General features: G+C 43.8%; 1 protein-coding gene across 2 annotated transcripts in view; it reads right to left on the bottom strand.

Moving 5' to 3' along the window:
- The window catches only part of KREMEN1 (kringle containing transmembrane protein 1), a 64817-nt gene that overhangs the window by 47561 nt on the left and 389 nt on the right, over window positions 1-16867 (bottom strand). The gene's annotated exons all lie outside the window — the stretch shown is intronic.

Below are 16867 nucleotides of genomic sequence, written 5' to 3'. Positions count from 1 at the left end.
AGAGAAAGCCCGCGCATAGCAACGAAGACCCAATGCAGCCAAATCAAATCAAATCAGATCAAATCAAATTAAATCTGCCTCTCAGACTTTGGGGGGGATGGGAACTTTAGCTGAGAGGATTTCCCCCCACATGTTGCATGCATTAAATTCACAGAGGTTCATGAGAAAGGCACAGTACAAAGAGCAATTTTTAAAAATTAGCTTAGTTGAAACTGACAGAAGCACTTCAAACACTTTTTAAAGATGTATCACTAGGAACCTGACAATCTGGGGGAGTTACATTAACATTCTTAGCTTTATTTCTTTCCCTCTCCTGGCATGTGCTGACCCACGACTTCCGGTATGAAGGACTCTCACTGCCGGCTCCTGCTGCAGTGCATGTGCCTCCTCTGGCCTAAGCATGTGCACAACACAAGCACATCTATATTCTGAAAGATATTCCTTTTACTATTTGAAATCTACCTGCTAACCATCTCTCTTCCTGTACCCCCTTCCTCTCCCTATCTGGGCCCTGCGTTTCGTCTGGAACAGCCCAGTTTTATGGACAGCCAAAATAACCTGGACTCCCAGGCTGCAAAGGACACCCTAGCACTTTATCGTGCCTGGTGTGACATTTACATGTTATGAGAAGTGCAACTCATCATGTTCCAAGACAACCGAACCCTCCACCAAGAGTCTGCATAAATAAAAAAGTTCAAAGGTAATTGAAGGAGGCAGCTCGGTATAGCAGAAAATACACTGAACCAAGAGCCTAAGCCCTGGCTTCTTGTCCTGGACCTGCTGCTGACCAGTTGTGCAACCTTGGACGAATCACCACAGTCTGCATCACCGCTGATGTTTACAGAGTGTTCTACCGTGTGCCAAGCTCTGTGCTAAGTGCTTTATATCAACTCACCACCAACCCAGTGGGGAGGTCCCTTAATACTCCCATTTCACAGATGAGGCACCTGGGGCACTCGATCACACTCTATACTGCCTCCGACAGAACACTTCGGCATCATCCTTGCTTTCCCCATGCTCTTCCTCACCCCCATTTCTGCTCATCAGCAAGTCCTGTTGACTTTCTTCGAATATGTTCCCTGAAACCTCCCTCTCCTCTCCATCTTGGGTGCTGCCACCTTCTTCCTGTTCACCATCGGAGGACAATACGGTCCTGTTCAGGTCTCACAGCTTCGACTTTCGTGCTCCCGCAATGCATTCTCTGCACAGGGCTCAAAGTGCCCAGGAAAACGTGAGCACTGGGAACAAAACCCAAAGCCGTCATCCTTGTCTGTGAAGCCCCCTCGATGTGGCCCCAGGCCCTCCCTCCACCGGGCCCGAGCTCTTCCCCTCATCACGTGCTGTGCTCCAGCCACACTCGTCTGCTTTTAATTCTGTAAACACACCACGCTATTTCCTGCCCGAAACGTTCTTTCCCTAATACTTCCCATCACAGACTAAATATTACCTCCTCAGAAAACCCTTACCCACCATCTCCACTCCTGTTTTTCTGCCCTTCATTTTCTTGCTTCATAGCATTTATTATCACTAGGAATATATATGATCTGCTAGAGAGAAAGAAAGAGGGAGAGAGAGACTCGCGTGTGCGCATGTGTGTGTGTGTGCATGTGTGTGTGTGTACCACACCAGAGCCCTACCCAATCCCAAGGTTAGAGTGGGATCTGGGAACCTATATTTCTAGAAAGCTGCTCAGGTGATGATTCTACGAACATCAAGCCAATCTTTGCTAATTGCTAGAATTTTAATTGCTATGTGTTAATACATCTTTTTCTCCTATCAAAAGTGGTTGAGGGTGGCTTGGGAGCCAGAAATGCTGGCCGACCACTGGAAGGCACTGGAAAGCCTTAGTAATAGACAGCAACCTGCAGGGCAGTGGGGTCGGTGTTCCCGGAGACTCAGATGACTTGATTTGTAACACAAAAGAATGTGGTAGCCATCCACACAAGTGTCAGCCCTCAGGAATGGAGTGAGGTGGCATCTGAGACAGGGAATGGGTAAGAGCAAGCCTGTTTGCTTTAGTCTATTCCTCCTAGACCCAGTCTTATTCTTAGCTATGCTAGGGAAATGGAGGCAGTGTTACCAGATTTGACAATTATTTTTTTAACAGACTTGTCCAGTGCATGTCAATTTTGGGGGGGAAAAAAAAACAAACTTGAACGTTCTGGATTAAAGTTATGTGTGCATCTTGATTTCATCAGAATACTGGGGTGTGCACTAGGTAATGAGGACCCTGCCTCCCTTGTTTCCTACCACTATGAAACTGGCCTAAGCTCTGGCTAGACAAGCAAGGAGTGGATTAAACCAATAAAAAATAAAATATCACATGGCTGGTTGTAATATTTATGCATTCAGTGAAAGAGAACAAGCAAAGGTGATAAATCTAATGTCTACGATATTATTCATTAATTCAACAAATATTTACTCAACACTATGTGTCTGGCACTGTTCACAGCACTGGGACAGCAGTGGTGAACACTCTGTGTTCCTAGAGCGCACATGCTCACAGGGCTTCATGCTCATAATACACCAATCAAAATTAACACTAGCCAGTGAGAAGTGCTACAAGGGAAAATGGAGTTAGGGGACGGAGATGGAAGGGTGGGGGTTCTCTTTTAGAAGAAGTGGGTCAGGAAAGGCCTGGAAAGGAGACGAGGGGAGGACGAGGGGAGATGTGGACAAGGGGAGGAAGCGAACAACGGAAAGGACACGGGAAGGGCATTCCAGGCAGAGGGCACAGCCAGTGCAAAACCTCCGCAAGCAGCAATGTGCTGGGGAAGGCTTGGGGAACTGTGAGGCAGCTCCTCTGATCCGACCAGGTAGGGTGAGTGCAGGGGAGGGTGGTGGGAAATGAAGAGGAGGAGGAGGCAGGCAAGGCCAGGACATGTAAAGTCTTGAGGGTCGTACAAATTAGATTTTGGCTTTTGTTCTAAGAGTTACAGGACGTCATTGGAGGGCTCTGAGCAGAGAAATGACACGATCTGACTTATCTTTTAGTAGAACTGTAGCTGCTGGGTGGAGGAAGAGCTGTGTAGAGACAGCTAGGCACTCAGCAGGGAAACCAGTTAGGTGCCTACTTGCAGAAGGATGAGCTGGAAAGAAGGATGGCTTGGGCCAGGCTGGTAGCTGAAGCATAGGAAGAAGTGCCCGGATTCCAGATGTATTTTGAAGGTAGAACCAAAAGTATTTGCTGGGGTCCCAGAGAGAAAGGAATTAGGTACAACACCAAGCAGTTGGATAAGTGGTGTTGCCATTTACTACGATGGGGATGACCCAAGAGGCACAGAATATCTTGGGGTGGAATCAAGGCTTTGGTTTTGGATAGGAAAATTGGATGGAGATACAGAGTAAGCAGACGGCTAGATGAGCCTAGAGTTGAGGAAAGAAGCCAAGGCTAGATCCAGAGTGTGGAGGTAACAGCACTTGTGTGGAGAGAGAAGACATCTGGGGCTGAGCCCTGGGGCCCTGCAATGTTTCAGGCCTGGAAAGAGAAGGGCCCAGCAGTGATGTGCAGCCTGGGAGGTGGGAGAAAAGCATGTGGGTCTCAGAAGGTAAGGGAGAAGGTGTTTTGAGAAGAGAGGAATAAGAAGCTGTGAAAGCACTTTTATTTCCTCCCTGTCTTCTCCAGTTGGAACCCATTCCATTCATCTCTGCTGGACCTTCCTCTCCATCAGAAATCTTTTGCTTTGGGGATTGAATGAAAACAGCCATTAAGTTAGATACAAGTCTGACAAAAACTTAGTAAATACAGAAGAAAACTCCTTAATAAAAACTTCCAAGGCTGGCATCAAAGCACTCGGAATTAATTCTACTTTTCTAAGCTGGCGATTCCTTATCTTTTTCTCCAGCACCAAAACCCTCCAAAATATGGCATATGGCATTTATTTTTAAAAACTGGAGATGCGGGCTTCCCTGGTGGTGCAGTGGTTAAGAATCCGCATGCCACAGAGTAAATAAGCCCGTGCGCCACAACTACTGAGTCTGCGCTCTAGAACCCATGAGCCACAACTGCTGAGCCCACAGGTCTAGAGCCCGTGCTCTGCAACAAGAGAAGCCACCGCAATGAGAAGCCCGCACATGGCAACAAAGAGTAGCCCCCGCTTTCCGCAACTAGAGAAAGCCCGCGCCCAGCAATGAAGACCCAACGCAGCCAAAAATAAATAAATTTATTTTTTAAAAAAAACCTGGAGATGCTACTTTCATTGAAATTCTCTGGAGATATATGGAATCACATTAGGGTATACAAATCTTGGGTGAGAATCTCTGAGCAAATGGTTTTGTGCAGACCAACTGTTTTCTGCAGGACCTGCTGCTGCATGAAGGCCTGGAGGTCATCCCCATGGTAGGAAGATCTGAGGACAAAGACCATGTCTGGGTGAAAGTTCAATACTCCCCATTGCTAATAAAGGCAAGCTTGAGTTTTCTCTCATAAAACTATTATTGTTTATTATATTTGGAATTCAGAAGGGTCGGTATAAAGACTGATTGACTTGATGGCATATATATTCAAAACTTTGATATTTATCCCTCAAATTCTATAGGCTCTCATACTTGCATGCTGCATGTAACATTATTTGAAGATTTCAGTTGATTTAGAGGCATGACCTGTAGAGGACCTAGAAATATTCCCAGATACATTTTCCACAATACAATTCCCAAAGTCTGTCTACCTAGTGATTTAATGGGCAGTTATCAGGCTACCATCAGGATAGGAAAAATATATATGGTTTGAACCCTATGTTGAATCCCAGCATTCAGTGGATAAAAAGTAAGGAAAAAAAGGTACGTTTTTCTTAATCAAAATTTAAACTGTGGGATGAAACACATCTTTGTTTATATATGATACTGAAGTCACATAATTCAATATCTGTACTTATTATAAGTGAAGAAAATGCCAAGTTAAGAGAACCAGGCAATTTAACTCCTGACAGGTTGCACGTGCACTGCATTTTTAAAGTTCATATTTAAAACTATAATGATGTGTTTTAAAATAATCAAAACTTGACATATATGAGATGGTGGTAGGAAAGCAAAAGACATTCTATTCCTTGATAACATTTAATAAAGTTGAAGAATAAGTTCTCAATGAAGCTCTATAACTAGGTCATTCCTAACTACACTGTTTGCCTGAAACCACACTATTGAGGTTTTTCTCATATTGAGTCTTGAATTTTCCTGGTTTTCTGGTAGCTAATTACTAGTTAGATCTCTATTATATGATGTTTGTGAGAGTCACTGTTTTTAATCCATCAAAGCTGACTTTCTGTTCCATGTAGGACCACTCAGCATCTCTATTGATCCTATGTTGGAAGAATCTGGCTGGTTTTAGCCCAGTTTGAAATTAACATGAATCAATAAGCATTAAATTGAATTATGGCATCTTAAAATAAGAAGGCAGAAACATTTTCCAGTGGGAACATCTGTTCTTTTAAAGACATCTATAAAATTTGGTAGGTGGGTAGATTATAGAAATACAAGGCTTAGTGGAAAAAGCTCCGTTTAATATACAGAGGGCAACACAAGAGTGTCGTCAGATGTTTGCACAACACACCTGATGCTCTGTTGGGTTTCCAGTACAGACTGGTGTCCAGTGGGAACTCATGGGTAGGTCTTCAAAGCCTATGGTCCCTGGCAAAATCGCCTTTTGCCCTCAGACACTCCAAAGCACTTCAGGAATGCTTATTTCAGTTATGTGGAACCCCACGGTAAAGAGGCACGTGGCCTTGGGAAGGCAGGGGTTCCCAGACTTTCCCATCCTAACACAGCTGAGCCTGTGAGAAGACACTGTGCGTCTTTAACGCCGATGGCTCCCCAAGGGAAGAGATTCCCATGATTACATGGAGGCAGGCGATCAGGTCTAGATCACCTAGATTACTTAGAGAGACGGTAGGAGGGAGGGGCCTTCTAAGCACATGGTACATATTGAGAATCACTGGAAGAAAGGGGAAATGACACCAGACGAGTAGCTGACACTGCGGGGTTTGAAGAAATCACCTGGATTTGGGGCTCCATTTCTTCACTGGTGAAACAAGGGGATTTGAGACAAGTGGTCTCAATATCCCTTCACACTAAACTCTAATTTCAAGATTCTAACAAAATAGAACTGAGGCTCAAAAGTCTGAGGGAGTGTGACAGGAAAGGACTGATGGCTAAAATCTCTCCCAGGCTTAAAATTTTCTAATTCTACCTATTTCTCTAATGGAAGTGAGAATCTATGGAAAAAAATAACTCACCTTTATGTGGGCCCTCCTTCTGAAGAGGCATTTAAGCACTCTTTTTGTTTAGAAGAAACTACATCTTCAACAAATAAATTTCAAGAAAAAAAAAGAAAAAGAGGAGAAACCTCTAGGTTAATAGAGACTCAAAAGTCACATCACCTAACTGTACCTGGCTTCGGTCCTGGTTTGAACGGTAAAAACACCGATGAGACAACCAGGGATATCTGAAAACTGATTACTGACTGGATATTTGATGATATTAAGAAATTATTGCTAAAATTTTAGTTGTGATAATGGTAGTGGTACTGCTACTATGTTTGTTTTTTTAAAATATTTATTCATTTATTTAAGTTGCGCCAGATCTTAGTTGTGGCACGTGGGATCTTCGTTGCAGCATGTGGGATCTTTTTTTTTTTTAGCTGCGGTGTGTGGACTTCGTAGTTGTGGCACACGGACTCTTACTTGCAGCATGCATGCTGGATCTAGTTCTCCGAGCAGGGATCAAACCCAGCGCCCCCCCCCCCGAACCCCCCCCCACCCCGCCCCGCCGCCCCGCATTGGGAGCACGGAGTCTTACCCAGTGGACCACCAGGGAAGTCTCTGTTGCTATGTTTTTGAAAAGAGTTCTTATCCTTTAGGGATACATACTGAAATATTTACAGATAAGATGATATGATATCTGAGATTTGTTAAGAAATAATCTAGTTGGGGGGATGAAAGAGGTAGAGATGAAATACTTTGGCCTTGGTTTATGATTGTGGAAGCTGGGAGATGGATACACATGACTTCCTTACACTTTTATTTTTGAATATGTTCTAAATCTCCCAAAGCAAAATTTTTTGAAAGGACATCTTGAAAATACTTACTAACATGTTGTTTTACAATTAATCTACCTTAGTTTCTTTTCAAGAACGATAAACAAACTCAATCAGCCATAAATTCAGTCATCTAAAATCAAGACAGACATTCACCTACCATGTTCTTAGACTACGTATTCACAGTTCAAATGACCAGAGGACAAAGTACTTTTGTACTTTTGCCCAAAGTAGAATTACCACAAAAATAATCACTGCAATTATTTATCAGTAGCTTTTCCATTAAAATATCTTTTAGATCTTCCTTTTCATTCATGGGAACAATGTCAGAAGAAAAGGCCATACCTCTCAAAGTTATTTTAACTGAAGAATTCATACTTTTGGAAGGAGACCTGAGGTCTTCTATTTGAATCTCCAGTTTATTCATCTCTATTAACAGATAAATACTTAATTAAAAGACTATTTTAAGAAAAACTGAACATATCGTAAGCAACAGACAACAGGTTTAAATCCAGAAGACCCACGAAAACACTTCAGAGAGGGGTCCTTATTATTTGCTATATAAAAATTGGAAAAATAGATAATTCTTGAGGCAGAGCAGGCCCAGAATGCAGTGCTGCTTGGGTACCACTCCTCCCATCTGGCTCTCATCTTGAATATGCTCCACTCCTACCCAGGCAGGACCCACTGGAAAGCATGCTGTGGCTGTCACTGTGAAGGACATGTGTTTTTGCTAGGAAGAGTCACCATGAACATGCAGTAGTGCTTGAGGAACTTACATTCATCATTTAGGATATTATATACAAGTACACTCATCAAACTGAAGACCAGGAGATAGTTCTTAGGAAAGAATGACCATTAACCTATCAACATCTAGCTCTGTAACATATACAGAGAGATTAGGCCAAGCCTCAGTGAAAGCATGGACTCACTAAGTTAGAAGTTACTAGCTCAGCAGAACTCTACGAAAAACATTTCATTAATTAACCATGGGCTTTACTGCCAATACCAACAGAACATATTCTATCATGGTGTGGTGATGGCACCTCTCTCGGTGTAATGTTTGAGTATAAATGGATCTACTTTAGATGTTTATTTATAAATATCCTCTTCAATCTTGAAATAAAATTTCACACTAGAGTTTTCACATAAGGAAACGGGAAGCACAATAAGATGTTTTAAAGCTCAAAGTCCAGTTCTCTGATGGACAATAACTTAGTACATTATAAATCAACTCTAAAGGAAACAAAAAAGACAAAAGATGGAGAACTATTTGAAAGCTCAGGGTCTAGAGGAGAGAGCACTATACTCCTATGGAAACCAGAGGCTCTAAAACAAGTCCCACAGCACCTGCTGCCCCAGCTCTTCTAAGATTTGATCAGCTTGATCTATAATTGCTCAAGAAGCACCTGGCCCTGCTTCCACTAGCCCGTAAGTTTCTTCACTCATCTTTGTATTCTCAGCAACTACAGAACAAACAGAACGTGCCTGGCAAACTTTTGTTGAATGAGGGAATCAGGTGTATGGAGGGCTAAGGGGAAAAACCCATGACAGACATGTTCAGAGTGCCCTGGTTTCCTCACCAATTTGTGCCTCCAGGCTAGCTATCACGCCCTACCTAGCAATGACCTGGGAGAAGTTCCAGAAAAGCTCATATAAATCAAGTATTTGAAAATCAAATGCTTGCTATTTAAACCAGGGGAGTCTGCTATTTAAATGGAATCCACGGTAGAGCTACTTGTAATAGGGAATAAGCAACCCCCTTTGTAATGAATACTCATGTTGATATTGAGTTTGCTTTCAATGGGAGACACCTGGCTCAAATCTACACCTTGCCTCACCATCACTTGAGCAACACTATTTCACGCTGTCTGAAGCTCTCAGTCAGACTAAAAAGGAGATAAAATAAACTGTTATAATCCAGCTTTTGCACAACTTTCATCAGTATTGCCTGTACCCTATTTTTAATTTCAGAGGGCAAGAAAGTTCCCCAATAATGGAGCCCTGGAGGGCAGCCAATGCTCCATGGAAGCCAGGCTCTGGGCTATTCAGCTTCCCTTGGTTAACGTGGGATGGGCAAGTAATACAACAGTCCTTGAATGGGGAGCTAGCTGACTGCCAGGTAGACAGTGTATCTCTAGAGAACATCTTTAAAGTAAAACCCGAAGCAACAAAATTGTCATCTTCTAAGAACCGGTACAGGGATGAGTCCTAGTCAGAGATGCTGGGCATACAGTAGGCATTTGATAAGCGTTTGTTAGTTGGTCCCAAGATAAAAATATGACTCAAGTGACAAGTTTCAGAAGTTCTGGCCATGGAGACAGCTTGAGGCAGAAGGAAAGTGTCAGTGTAGCACTGACTTACAAACAAGAACAGGCGTTGCTGTCACCTCTAGTCACCCAGAACAATAAGGGCAGATGGTGGCCAACAGACTGATTTGCTAGTCAAAGGTTTAAAGTTTCATGTAATGTTTCATGGATCTAGAGTAGGGTTGTCAGATTTAGCAAATGAAAGTACAGAATGCCCAGTTACATTTGACTTTCATATAAACAACGAATGATTTTTAAAGTATTCCCAAATATTGCATGAGACAAACACAAAAAATTACTGTTTATCTGAAATTCAAATTTAATTGAGTGTCCTGTATTTAATCTGGCACTCTTACTCTAGAGAAAGTGGAAACATACGGTGACCCACAGACCTTACTCCATTAAGATTTCTGAAACACTGTTCACGGAAATGCTTAAGGAGTTTAGATATGGACAATGAAGAATCTATTTTCTTAAGAGTGAAAAAAGATGTTGATCAGAGTTGCCTACTCCAAGGCCACAGTGAAGGGAAGGATAAGAGAATAATATAATTAGGACACGGTTTCTCGACCTCAGCGCTACTGACGTTTCAGGTTGAATAATTCTGGGGGGGAAGGGGGCCGCTGTCCTGTGCATTCCAGGATCGTAAGCAGCATCCCTGGCCTCTCTACCTGCTAGATGCCAGTAGCACACCCCTCCCCACCACACAGTGAGTTGTGACAAGCAAAAATGTCTCCAGATTTTGCCAAGTGTCCCTTGGGGGCAAAAAATCTCCTCTAGTTGAAACCACTGACTTAGAAGAAATGGTCAAATAAACAGAAAGTGTCATATCCATTAACCAACCGGTGGTCATACAACAAAAGATTCTTCTCAAGGGAGAAATTTTCAGCTCACCCCGGGGCTGCCTCGGGATGAGAGGGCTAGTCATTTCAGCTAAGACAATCAGAAACCCTTCATCTGCCAGAAGCACTACAGAAGAATCTTTGGTAAGCCAAGCTGATGAAGCTCTGCATGGCAGTACACACATCACAGCAAGCAGGGCATCGAACCCAGCCTTTGAAGATGTTCCTTTTAAGTTAACCTCCCTTCCAACTAAACTTTTTCCAAATCTCTTCCTGCCATTTGGAAGTTGAGTGATTCTCAGCTGAAAAGGACTGTATATACGAGGTGCAGATGGCAGCAGTTACGGCCCTCACCAGATGCTGCAGTCTCTAATTTGATTGAAAGGATATAATTAGACAACAGAAACACTTTAATGAAAGAGCAAAACATGGAGGGAGGGAAGGATTGAAGGCCCTTAACTGATGCCAAAACACCCACCAGTAATAGAGGCTTTGAGTCTGGGGAAAAGGAAGGGGAAAGCCCCTTAAAAGGACAGTCCCCATCCTGTTTATTTCCCCATAGACATAGGAATAGGGATTTTATTATTGTAGATTTCCACTGTATTTTATGTGGGAACAATCTGATTAAAACCAGAAGAAGTCTTTGGAAGAACATCAAAGAAAAACAAATATGGCTTCTGTGGTCATTATTAAAAATATTTTTACCAGCCCAATAATTTTCTTTGAAGATGAATTTTTATAGATTGAACAGCAGCAAGTAATTTACATACTGTGATGACACTGGTTAACAATCCCTACTGTTCTAGAACTACTTGGTTGCCATGTTTTCATCCAACTTTAGGACACCAAGGAACATGGACAGCCATTTAACATTTCTGTTTAAAAGATATAAACTCTAACTCTGTTTAGAGTTAGTCCTATAAGTCAATGCCACAACTGTTTTGTACCATCTTTAAAAGTTGCCTATGCTGTTTTTATTATTTCCGAGCTTTCAAACTTTGAGTGTGAATATACTGCTCTGGTTCTAACCAAGAGTCTAACCAAACTGAAAGAAATCCAGCCCTCAAAGTCTGAAGTTGCTAATGTGGTATGACACTGGGGTTTGGAAGCCTCCTCAGCCCACTAGAAGCAGGGCCCCGCCCTCGTGGTAAATTGAACAATAAAAGTTTAATGCTTTGGCTACTTGCCAGGGATTAAATCAGTGGCAAGAAAACTAGAAGCTGGGCCCAGCAGAGGGGCAGCCCCGAGAGGGTACTGTTATTAAGTACCCTCTCATAACTGCAGGAGGGAGAGGCAGCCTTGCGTGAGGTGGCCTCAAATCTTTTGTCTGTAAAGTACTTCCTAGCCCCCAACCTCATTCCTCTTCAAACCGTTGCAAGTCCAGAAGAGGGAGGTGTTTACCTAGAAAGAGGATTAAAAGGGGGATGGAAGGAATTTCCTTAGAGGATGAGAAGGCAGGTTTCTGTGGAGTGGCTATTTTTGAGGAGTATGGACACCCTTCTAATGTTTCTACAACGGCCTCTATCCTTTCCCTGTTTAATCCGAATCCAGGATAATGTCCCAGAGGTGACGTCTGGGGAAGAAGCACTGCCATCTTGAGAGAATGACACTGAAGACAACAGAGGGGGAAAAAACAGAGTGACCTCAGGCTCCTCTCCTAGACTAATGCTTCCGGGTTCCACCTGGATACTCAAGGTCAAAATGAATGTGGAAGAATGTCAGTCACCGTCTTCACCCATTCACTGTGAGCCAGACAGAAACTAACCTGCCAGGTGACAAAAGGGGGCTTGAGGAGACCTCACCTCAAAACCTGCACAGGTAGTTTGCTAAGGAACACATTCACTTCCTCCTCTGTTATCCTTATTCAGGAGGCAAAAACTAAGAAAAAACTACAGATCCAAACTTTCGGCCTCTCCCAAGTGTTTTGCATTAACTGTTCCACAGTACAAACACAATCAATTTGGTATGTTTGAGTGTTTCATTTTGTTTTTTCGAAAATGTTTTAATTAAAACAAAATAATCATCCATGCTAAGCACACTGTTGTTTTTTAAAGGCCACTTTAAAAATGACAATAGAACCATTCAACTGTTTAGGAAAGTGACAGAAGTTTTCTTTTTTTTTTCTTTTCTTTTTTTTTTTTTTAAATGTCTCAGGGCTGGTGCCACCTGCTGCCTGGGCTTTCCTCTGAGAAACAAATCTCTCAACAGTTTGATCCAAGCAACATCTGCATAGCTGAACAAACAATGCGCTGGTTCCGAGAAAGGCTCTATTTTCTTTATGTAGTGCACACTGAACCATACTGAATTACTTTTTTTTTTTTTTTTTTTTTGCGGTACTTGGGCCTCTCACTGTTGTGGCCTCTCCCGTTGCGGAGCACAGGCTCCGGACGCGCAGGCTCAGCGGCCATGGCTCACGGGCCCAGCCGCTCCGCGGCACGTGGGATCTTCTTGGACCGGGGCACGAACCCGTGTCCCCTGCATCGGCAGGCGGACTCAACCACCGCGCCACCAGGGAAGCCCCTGAATTTCTTTTTAAAGTATTTTTTAAAGTCTTATTAAAGATCTAAATGTATGTGTATGAAATTTCCCTCCCTCGATATGTTTTTTTTTAATTGTGGTAAAATATACCTAACACAAAATTTACCTTTTTAACCATTTCTCCCATGCCTCTTAAAGTTAGTTTATAGTAAAAGGTAAAAGGTTCATTTAGCAAGCCTCCTTGTCACTTTTCCAGACCAGTGAACACTGCAAAAAATCAACACATATGGACCTAGAGCAGGACTTGGTCAAGTCCAGCCTGCAGGCCAACTCTGGCCCACTGCCTGTTTTTGTATGGCCCATGAGCTAAAAATGCTTTTTAAACTTTTAAACGGTTGAAAACAACCAAAAGAACAGTATTTTGTGACATATAAAAATCACATTAGACTTCCCTGGTGGTTAAGAATCCACCTGCCAATGGAGGGGACATGGGTTCGAGCCCTGGTCCGGGAAGATCCCACATGCCGCGGAGCAACTAAGCCCGTGTGCCACAACTACTCAGTCTGCACTCTAGAGCCTGCAAGCCACAACTACTGAGCCCACGTGCCACAACTACTGAAGCCCGCACGCCTACAGCCCGTGCTCCGCAATTAGAGAAGCCACCGCAATGAGAAGCCCGGACACCACAACAAAGAGTTGCCCCCACTTGCTGCAACTAGAGAACGCCCGCATGTACAACAATGAAGACCCAACACAGCCAAAAATAAATAAAATTTTTAAAAAACTGTTAAAAAAAATCACATGAAATTCAAATATTGGTGTCCATGTAAGTTTTCTTGGAAGACAGCCACACCTATCCATTCACAGTCTGTCTATGGCTGCTTTGCTCTATAAACATGACCTCCCTTCTCTTCATTCTTTGAGATTCTGCAGCTGTTGTACTGCAACAGACAGTACATGGCCCACAAAGCCCAAATTATTTACTGTCTAGCCCTTTACAAAAAATGTTTGCTGACATCTACCTGACTTAGAGCCTAAGATGGCATTATAGGCTCAAAAATTCTAAACTAAAGATGGTATATTGCCCATCACCCAAAATTTCTAATCTGTATATTGTAAAGCAATTTAAAGCAATATATTTTACCTTCATCATTTGCTTTTGATCCACATATGCTAAATCATAAGTGTATCAATAATATCTATATTAAGTGTACCAACTTGCTGTTTATTAGCAGTGAACCTAAATTGAACTTCATTTTGCTCTAAGATTTATAAAAGGTCTCACTGCATATCTCAAACAGTTAAACAGCTTTGTCGAGGAGCCAAAAATTTTCACAAAAAGATCAGAGTTCTTTGATGCCAGGTCAGTTTTGATAGTTTCCTGTTTCTTAAAATACATAAAAGTAACTGGTAATGCACGTTAGTCCCCTTCACTCCTCTCAGCCCCTGGGTTGTATACAGGTAGTTCTATACAACATAAATGGAGTCCCCAAGAGGGATAAGGCCCTGTACAGTATGAAGCTCTCACTGTTAACTGAACTCGTAGGTTTTATGGCAAGACACACTGCTGTCTAATGGGACAAATTCTACATGAGGAGCTGGAGGAGGATGAGCATAAAAGGCTGTTCACAGCAAACATAACCAGAGTTGATACACTCTGTTGACGCACACCTGAAAGCCCCTAAATGTGGTGAAACACCCAAGCAGGTATATGCCTTAGGCGGAAAACTCAGAGCTGAAGTCCACTCAGCCTTCTCTGCTCTTCCTACCTCTCGGCTGTCCCCTGCAGGTCAGTAAATTCCAGATGGGAGTTCACTTCAGAGAGCCCATCAGCCCACGGCCCTGGCTGCCTTCCTCCTTGAAAAGGGAGTCTAGATTCCACCACTAACCTCTACCTTCCTCCTTATCAGTTGTGAAGGAAAGGAAAGAATCTCAAAGAATGAAGAGAAGGGAGGTCATCTGGGGTTGGCTACACACTGTAATTAGAAGTAGCACTGATAGGGAATGAGCTAACTTTTTATAAAGTCAGCATTCAAAAATGCAAACCACCAGTAATCTAAATATTACAAAATTATGCAGAATATAAGTATTGAAATAATTTTTTCCATCCACAAAATTTTAGAGAAAATTACAGTATCAAAAATATGAAATGTCAAGTTTGGCATATCCTCAGAGTAAAACGTGTTTTTCATTGGAAAGGATTTTTAAAAACTAGTGGGTAGGCTCTAGACAGGATGTGATGCTGAAGACCATGTGGTATCTCCCTAAAACTGCCTCTGGAACTAAAGAGGAGAAGTCACAAAGGCACTGATGTACTAGGATGGGAGGGAAAAAAGCTGGTAAGGCTCACTGAATTGGGAACATGGGCCACTTATCATAAATCATTTCACAATGGTTATTTATTAACCAGACTCCAATAAAAGCACACACCAAGGTTTGAGGTTCAAACTACATAAGAGCTGCTGCATTTGACCCTTCCAAGCAAAGCAAAGGTGCCTGAGGAGAGGGTGCCACCTTCCAACAAGCATAAGCACACAGCTGGCTCACTGAACACTTTTCAGAGCTATTACTCTGCCCTTTCCAGGAGAGGAAACAGTTTACTTCCACCCATACCTCTCTCTCCATAGAGGTCATTAAATCCTGACCACACATATGGCAAAGTGGAGCTAAGGGGTTACTAGGTTACAGTTATGTTGACATATCCTGGCTCTCAGAAAGTCCCTCCTTCATTCCCCACATACAGCAAACAGTAGAAGTGATCAAACTTCTGCACAAGTTTTTGTAGTTGTCCCCTGGAAGGCCACTGATCACTCAGAAACCACTTCCTGAGCCTAAGGTTTATAGCACTTGGAGAGCCCCCTTCTACCACTCTAAAGCCAAGCTTTGCCTTTAACAGGGATTAATCAGACTCGAAGCTCATAGCATTCCCAGGGCAAAGGAGGTGTCCAGCACTTGGTGAACTGTAAAGCACTATAAAAAAAAGTATTAAATATGTTTAGTGACTGCCTGCTACATGTGGGTGTGTTACCTGCAGTGCATCATTTAATCTTCACAACACCCTGCAAGGGAGTTATCATCATCCCTCCTTTACAGATGAGGAAACTGAGGCTCAGAGAGCTGAAGGCACAACCCAAAGTCACATAGTAAGTGACAACACTAAATCCTTATCTTTATCACAAATCCAAGCTGGTAAGTAAACAAAGCAACTTGGAGTTTTCTTTCATCAGCAAAATCCTGTCTCTCCAACATCACAGTCTGCGACTTTGGGTGGAGAACCCAGAGGCCGGTTTTCTTACTTCAGCAAACCTGTAATGCACTTTTCCTGTCCCTTCCATTAATGCCGAATTCTCAACACCTGAACAACTTGCGGACCAATGTACCTGGGCCAGACAACGCCCCCTTGCCTGCTCTTCAACTTGGAGAGTTCTGTTGCAAGGAAGGGTGTGCGGGCAAGCTAAGCAAAGTCACAGCTTCCATCCTGGTCTAGGGCCCCACTTGGGGAAGACCTGGCCTTGACCTTGGCCTGGGGAGCGGGTTACCCTGTTTAAAGTGTGGGCCTACTGGGGAAACGAGTGCTCTGCACTGCACTCTCAGGATAAGCACCCTAAGCTCTGTAGGGGAGAAGATTCCCATCACCCCTTACTTTCTTCCCCTCTCCACGCTGGACCTGCACCGAGTCACGGGGAAGTTCAAAGCGGCCCCGGTGGGGTGGGGGATGGCTAGGGAGGGAACGTTCTGGCTGGGTAGAGCCGGTCGTCTCCGGACCCAGGTCTACCTCTAGCAGGGCGGGCAGGTCAACTTTACTCTCCTCAACTTGTACTCAGAAATTAGTGTTGGGCAAGCGGGTGCAGCCGGGACCGGGCAGAGGGGCCGGGTACCCGCTCCCGTCGCCTCCGCACCCGCTCGTGAGCGGGTAGACTCAGGGTTCGCGGGCGTGGGTGGGAGGGGGGACTGGGGGCGTCGTTGTGGGGCTTGCGGAGGGGATCCTGGCCCCGGGTGTCGCTGAGGGGCTTGGCGGGGGGGGCAGCGTCTTGAGGCGGGGTGGGTGAGCGTCCCGGCCCGGGGGGAGTCGCTGAGGAACTTGAGCTGGGGGTGCCGGGTCCTGAGACAGAGGAGACATCCCGGCCGGGGGAACGTCGCTGAGGAGCCTGACCAAAGGGTCTGGGAGGTACTGAGGCAGACAGGGCGCCGGCCGAGGGCGGCTGAAG

Source organism: Tursiops truncatus, chromosome 13 (assembly GCF_011762595.2).
Source record: "Tursiops truncatus isolate mTurTru1 chromosome 13, mTurTru1.mat.Y, whole genome shotgun sequence".
In the NCBI taxonomy this organism is placed as follows: Eukaryota; Metazoa; Chordata; class Mammalia; order Artiodactyla; family Delphinidae; genus Tursiops; species Tursiops truncatus.
The sequence above is the reverse complement of the archived record's forward strand: the minus strand, read 5'-3'. Positions and strand labels throughout refer to the sequence as shown.